Below are 8,002 nucleotides of genomic sequence, written 5' to 3' on the forward strand. Positions count from 1 at the left end.
TGGGACTGCAGAGACTGGATCAGAGAGACCTCTGGCTGCTTTGCCCCAGGCTGGGCCTCAGGCCAGTCGCACATGACAGTTTGTATTGGACAGCTCTGCCTCCCGCGCGGGACAATCTTCTCCACCAGCAGCTGGGCACAGCAGGAGCCCCAAACAGATGCACAGGGAATAGGATGGAGCTGAATGACTGCAGAGCCGTGGCATAGCCTGCACCCTGCCGCGTATTTACTGCCCTGCGAGGTGGCGGCGGAACAATGCAATGGGTTGAATGAAAGGCATCTCTGTTCCCTTGCTTTTGCAGGATCCCAGTGCAACGTTAGCTCCATCCCCTGCCAGTAACACCTGCCTGGAAACACGCATGTGAGAAGGCACATACCGTGCAGAGACTATCCATAAACACAGGCACATCCAGACCCATGTACGGTCATGAATATGCAGACATCCACACACGCCCACATGTCTACAGCCACATGTACCGAATACGTAAATGCTTTTATGGTGGGAGTCACCAGGGGTGATGGTAACGTGATCTTAGGGCCTGGCTACATAGCGCAGTAATGTGCAACAGTGGGTTGTGAACTTTAACGCACATGCACTAGCTCCTGTGGATCTTGCTGGCATGCACTAGAAATCCCTAGCACCCAATAGGTACGCATTACCGCACCCTGTCGAGAAGCCTTTACAGGTTCTGTTCATGGGCACATGAGCACTGTGCAGTCACTGGAGACATACTGCGTTGTTAGCTTTGTAGCCTAATTTTTTATGGAAAAACTGTTGCAAAAAAGCAAGAGAGTTTGTGTTCTGTCTTCCGAGGGGAAACCGACATGCAAGAGCCCTACATCGGCTACCATGGCAGTAATACAAATATCCACACACTTGCACAACTTGCCACATCATACACGTAGACTTGTACATGTATGCAGCCTTCTAAACCCATTCACAAATATGTGCACAGCTCTCAGCTTGCAAACCTGAACAATGCCCAGTCCCCCAGTCTGAACCGGAATGATTTATTTTATAGGCTCTATTAAAATCAAATAGGTAAACACAATCTATGAGTCTGTGGGTAAAGTGCTGTCTTCTATATAAATCTGACATGGATACAGTCAGAGCCACAATTACGAGGAGAATTTCCATGATTACTCACTCCAGCAACCCAGCTGCAGGGGTGGCAGTAGCAACAACGAAGACAACAACCCAGCCAAGAGTCAGTGATTACTAGATGAAGCAGGAAACGTGGAACATTGAATCAACAAGGAAATACTTGCAGAAACCACCTTGGTCATTTTTATGCAGGAGAAATTCGTAGTCAAACCAGCTGATCTGGAATAATTTTTTTTTTTTTAATTCCCTCCCTTTCCCACCTCTTCTTTTATAAAAGTATTTGATGGTGTGCTAAGAAGATGTTTGCTTCAGGTAAACAAGAGGGACCCTGTTTATAGAACACTGTGCCAATAGCTTCCAGTGTGTTTATTCTGAAAGATTTGCACCATGCAAGCAGGAAGTGATTGCAGAAGGAAGGCACCCCAGCTGTGTTCTTTCTCAAAGCACTGGCTGGAGGCTGTTCGATATGCTAAACCCTTACCTGATGACATGAATGCCTTTTGGGGGCCCTCATGCTCATAGCAGAGATGGAGAAGAACATCCCCCTGTAAGGAGCAGGATGCAGTCCTTGGAAAAGGTTTATTGAACTGTGACTACAGGAGTATCAGTATACTGCCCTGTCAGTGAAGGAAAATGGAATATGCGGCACCTATTATTAGGACAAGAAGTACCTGGGAAGAAGTGTTCTGCACCTGCAGCCCACCCAGGACAGGTGGTTTGGCACAGGGTGGTCATAGATCTACAACAGATCTTATTTGCATAACTCCATCCTAATGTCCTGTGTCTCTCCCCTCTCCTTTCCATCCCTTTCTATTTTCCCCACTCATCCTTCCACTGAGAGGTGAGTTCTGCACATGATTCTAGGAGCCAGAAACTCTGGAGATCTAAGCCCAGCCGTGTCACACAGAGATTCTAGTGTGTCTGCTCTAACACTCCTGATCTGCCGCACAGGGGGGCTGTGATTATTTATATAATGGAGAAATATTGACCTCTCAAGCAGCTCTTTTGACTCCACTCAAGAGCTGAACTGGCCCCTATTTAAAAAATGGTTTGATGATAAATCACACTCAATATTGCTATTACTAATCATTCCGTTTCAATCTCAGCTCTAATAGCCCAGGAAACCTATCACAGGGTCACTGACATTCAGCAAAGCACTTGTTTATCCAGGGAAGAAAGGGGCCTCGGGATGAAGGACACAAACGTCACTGGAAACCCCACAGCGGTTATCCTAGACATGGTTTCCCTTTGTCTGTCGGATAGAATGAGCGCTCAGTTGATGTAACAGGCACTGTCAGAACGGGATCAGAGTAGTTTCCACGACTGCTAAATTCTGCTTCAGTGACAATTTAGTAAGAGGTGACTTCAGTTACAACAGCGAAACGGAAGATAGATTTTTAGCCCTTTTTTAAAACCCTGATTAATTCAGTGTTGAGATTCCCACTAAGACCCTCTCTGCTTGGCTTATCCAGAACACCTTATCTAGTCCTGGGAGAACACTTCCTCTAGTTCTCTGGGATCCAAACACTCAGTTCGACTCCAGATTTCATAACTCAGGTTCCTTTATTTGGAATACAGCAATCCTACACTGAGCTGATCAGATTCAAACGCAGAGGGGTGGATGAAGGGTAGATCAGAGCTTCACAGTTACACAGAAAGCCTTTTCCTTGATATACATTTACAAATTACATTACATTTACTATACATTGCATCACATTTTTGGCTTGTCTTAGTTACTTTGCAGGAACCAAATCCTGTGCAGTGTGCTCTGTTCAGGTGCTGTTCATGTAGAACCTGATTTTTACATTCCAGATTTATCTTGCCCATTGTTAGTAAATGGTTCCCCGAGTGTTCTCCCTCTTATCTTAGCTAGCTCAGACGTTCTGTTTTTTTCAACTCAATAATGTTAGCCTCCTTAATTCTATCTTCCAAGAAATGAGGCCACCCTCCAGATGTTAATTACTCATGTCAGGCTACATTCAAGAAAAAAGCAAAAATTCAGTGATGTATAATGTTCAGAGTGAGCCAAGAAGCCTGGATTATGCCTTGCTCTGCCACTTAATTCGCCAAGTAACTTCAGCTATTGTCTCAGTTTTGCCGTTTGTAAACTGCAGCTAATAAACAAAAACCCTAACTTTGCAGGGATGAGAAAAAGCTTAAATAATGTCTCATTATAAAGCACTTTGGGTCCTTTGGCTAAAAGGCAGCAGAAAGAGCTAAGTATTACGATCAGTATTAACTTCATCTCACTAAAAGGGACGGGCCAGTTCTCATGACCGCAAACCCTCCCATTCATCAAAAATGTTTGAAAGGGAAAATTTTTGTACAAAGTTAATAGACCCCAGTGTTAAGAGAAACCACTAATTGATAATGCTAACCAAGAACTCCCACCAAGACTTAATATCTAGTTAGAAGCGCTTATGGGACAGAGATAGCATGACAACAGGAAATTTATTGCTGCTGGGAATGGCATCTTATCTATCAAAACATAAATGATGTTATTCAAGCTGAAAGACAAAGTGATTATTAAAATAAAATACCAGCCTCCTTGTAACAAGACACTTTGAAAAGGAATTTAAGTCAAACTATGAATTAAAGTATAATTTATAACTATGGCATATAAATGAAATGCCAATAAAAAACCCCGTCCAAAATTTGTACAAGCTTGCTTCTACATTTTATTCCCAGTCATCCTTCACTATTCATCAAAAATCCTTTGCGGATAGGGGACCAAAGTGAAGTTAGGGGAATTGCAGGAATTTAAGCCAAGGGCTGAATTTGACTTATAGGCTTTACTCATCAGTGAGTTTAAAAAAAAAAAAAAAAAAAAAAAAAAAAAGAGTGGTATTTTATTGATCTCTTTTGTTCTAAAGCTACTGGGGTTCATAGTGGAGGCACAGGGTCCAATGCCTAACCCCCAGGGAACATAACAGAATTGGAATAGTGACCTACATCTGTGGAGAGAAAACCAAAGTCTAGCATTTCCTGATTTACATAAACTCCCAAGTTGGAGATGTTTATTAGCTCACGATGTTATTTCCAAGCTAATGAGCAGCACTCTCAGATCACCATAGCTGAGGTTACGTAGACTTAAGTGCTCTTAGTTAATGCATGAGAAGTGTACAGGAGACATATACCGTCTTTATTCCCTATTCCTCAGAGCAGTTTTTCCCCACATTACAGGAAGCCCCAGCTATCTCCAGGAGTGTCTTTCTATGCTTGATTCACCTTGACTGCATGGCCCATGGCCCACAGACTTCAGTGAAACAGCATAAATGTAGTTCTTTTTGCAGCATGTCACATGAAAACCAGACCTAATAAATTAGCCATCAATAGATACAGGTTTGCTCAGAAATCTCACCATTTCTGCAATGCTCCCAGCACTCCAATTCTAGGGATAAAAGGAAGGCAGTCTCAGCCTAGCTAGATGGTACAGTAAGAACAGAAAGGTGGGTTTTGACATTGTTCTTCTCTTCATTGTGCCCAATATAAAAACCCTCACACTGCTGTTTCACGGCCTTCGATAACATATGGGACCATCAGCTACTGCCATACAAAGGAAAGTCTATATTCTTCACTGGGAGGGGGAGGAGGAATTCCAGCTCACTAATTTTGACCAGCCTGTGGCCATACACAACAGAAGGATTGCACTGGGCTACTTCTGAGGCAGACTTTCATTGCAGGACATGCACTTGGCACCGGTCAGCCCGCCACCACATTTTGTGCAGGGGATGTTTATGCAGAAACACCAGGCTTCTGTAGCTAGTGTTTGGCACCAGAGTTAAGAAAACGTATTTTACTTGAATATTGCTCACCTGTCCCTTCTCTACCCCACACATCCATCACTAACAGGACTAGTCCTTATGTAAATAGCCTCCTTTCACCACAGAAAACCACTGCATTTTTGTAACCTTTCAACACAGCTTCTGCAAAAACAAGGCAGCAGGAAGGAAGATGCTCGGCACGTGTTATATCTGAAGACTCAAAACGGGGGAGGAAGACAGCTAAAACAAAGTGTGTGCAAAGCAGCATAGTTGAGCCGCTGAACTCAAGTAGGAGAGAATGTGTGTGGGTGGGTCGGGTGGATAATATCACCACAAATATTACCTTCCAGCTGATATTTAACACACAGGTCCTCAGCCCATATTAGATGTGATGTTTTGTGCAAGAGGAAAGAGTTTGTTGCAGGAATTTATACTGTGCCTAGCTAAAAAATTTCCTGCAGTTTCAACATTCCTCAGTTATCAGTCCACACAGTTGTATGTACACATTTCAGGGCTAAAATAATTGAAAAAACTTCAAGATGAGACCCTCATACTGCAACAACACTACTTTAGAAAGGACACTGCCAGAGGGCAAACCTGCACCTAAATCACTGCTTGAAAATAATCTGGGTAGCCAGCCCCTGCTTCACGCATTTGCATTTTATGCTACTTAAAATACTATCGACTTACCAAGGCAAAAAAAATGCTGCTGCACATCTATTGTGCACATCCCTACTCTCTTTTTCCTGGAACTGAAGCAGTTTAACAAAGTTTAAGGATTATAATACTACAGCCACAGCTGCACTCAAAAAGGGACCAATTCAAGGGCTTTACAGTGCAACAATAGTTAAATCCGCAATGAGCCGAGGGGCAGGAAGTTGGGGCATTCAGCGAGGAAGAAAGCTGACCAGATTTCAGTTTAAACACTTACTGACCACACTTCAGTACTATCTGGAAGCCAAATACATAGCTATGAAATGTGCTTATTACCCTCTCTTTGCTGTGCAGTGCGAGACAGAACACAGAGGAAAGAACAGTTTCTTACCTTGTAACGGTTGTTCTTCGAGATGCGTTGCTCATGTCCATTCCCAATTTAGGTGTGTGCGCTCACCACGTGCACTGGTGCCGGACACTTTTCTCCTTTAGTGGTACCCGTATCAACCGGCTCAAGCACCCCCTGCAGCAGCGCACACACGTGCCCACATATAGGCACCACCGGCTCCCACTCCCTCTCAGTTCCTTCTTGCTGGAACTCCGACTAAGGGGAAAGAGGGCGGGTGTGGAATGGACATGAGCAACACACCTTGAAGAGCAACAGTTACAGGGTAAAGTAACTCTTCTTTCTTCTTCGAGTGCTTGCTCACGTCCATTCCCAATTTAGGTGACTCACCAGCAGCGTCTCCGGAGGCGGGCAGGAGTTCAGGGTCGTGACCTTTGAAGCACCGCTCTACCGAAGGTAGCGTCGTGCCGGGCTTGGTGCATCGGTGCATAGTGGGACGCAAAAGTATGTACTGATGACCAAACAGCTGCCCTGCAGATGTCCAATACAGGGACACGGGCCTGGAAGGCCGCAGAAGATGCCTGTGCCCTCCTCGAGTGGGCTGTCAAGGACGCCGGAGGTGTGATTCCTGCCTGCTCATAACAGGCCCGATGCAGGCCGTGATCCATTTCAAATTACGCTGCGAGGAAACCGGTAAGCCCTTCACCCAGTTCACAACCGCCACGAGGAGCTGAGTAGAGCGACGGAAGGACTTAGTCCTGTTGATATAAAACACCAGGGACCTCCTCACGTCGAGTGTGCGCAAGCGTCTCTCCTCACCGGAGTTGTGCAGCTTGGGGCAGAAAACCGGCAGGAAGATCTCCTGATTCAGGTGAAAATGGGAGACCACCTTAGGCCAAAAGGCCGGATGTGGTCATAGCTGGACCTTGTCCTTGAAGAACACCGTGTATGGTGGCTCTGATGTTAAAGCCCTGATCTCTGACACTTGCCTGGCAGATGCGATATCAACCAGGAAGGCGACCATCCATGACAGGTACGTAAGGGAGCACGAGGCCATGGGCTCTAAGGCCCATGTAAATCTGGAAAGGACCAAGTTCAAGTCTCCTGAGGAGGAGATTCCCTTATTGGCAGGAAAAGCCTTTCCAGCCCTTTGAGGAACCTACTCGTCATTTCATGTGAGAAGACTCTTCTACCTTCCACCAACGGGTGGAAAGCAGATATGGCCGCCACATAGACCTTGAGAAGGCCAATCCCTCTTGTTTCAAATGGAGCAGATACTCCAGGATTGTAGGGATCGACGCCTCTTGTCAGGGACACGCCATGTTCAGTCCGCCCAGCAGGTGAAGTGCTTCCACTTGGCACTATAGGCAGATCTGATCGATGGCTTTCTGCTCCCCAGGAGCATGTGCTGAACTTGGGTTGAGCAGGCCTGCTCCTCCTGGTTCTGCCACAGAGCAGCCAAGCCACCAGATGGAGGGAGGCCAGCTCCGGCTGCAGCAGGCGACCTTGATCCTGGGACAGAAGGTCCGGGTGAAGTGGCAGAGTCCAACCCTGGGACCCGCCAGCTCCACCAGCATCGTGAACCAATACTATCTGGGAGGGGGAAGCCAGCATTGCCTATATGCGGGGGCATGTGCGTACTGCTGCACGGGGCGCTAGAGCTGGCTGGTATGGGTACCACAAAGGGAAAAAGTTTCCAGCACCGGTGCATGTGGCGAGCGCACACACCTAAATTGGGAAATGGACATGAGCAACACATCTCGCAGAACTTAAGAGCCAGACACTATTTTACTGCCATCAATGGGAATTCAAGTTCCATTAACACCAAGATATGCCAATGCATGAGCAACAGCAGTGTTTGAAAGCAGATATGCCATTTCCTGCATATGGATCAGTCCACACTGCAATCTGGAATTCTAATAGGAACATAACTTCCATATCAGATCAGACCACTGATTGGGTTAGTCCGGTCCTGTCTGACCACAGCTAGTACCAGGTGTAAGAGGATGATGCATGCATGCACTTGGCTGTCCATTGAGGCCCTGATACAATTTTGCAAGACACCTAAGGGGGAAACTTGGTCCTAAGCCCAGAGACAAAATAGGTGGCTTCTGTCTTGAAGCATGAGGACACA

The sequence above is a fragment of the Emydura macquarii genome, unplaced genomic scaffold, assembly GCF_026122565.2.
Source record: "Emydura macquarii macquarii isolate MOO-44397 ecotype Brisbane River unplaced genomic scaffold, CSIRO-AGI_Emac_v2 contig_3220, whole genome shotgun sequence".
NCBI classification, from domain to species: Eukaryota; Metazoa; Chordata; order Testudines; family Chelidae; genus Emydura; species Emydura macquarii.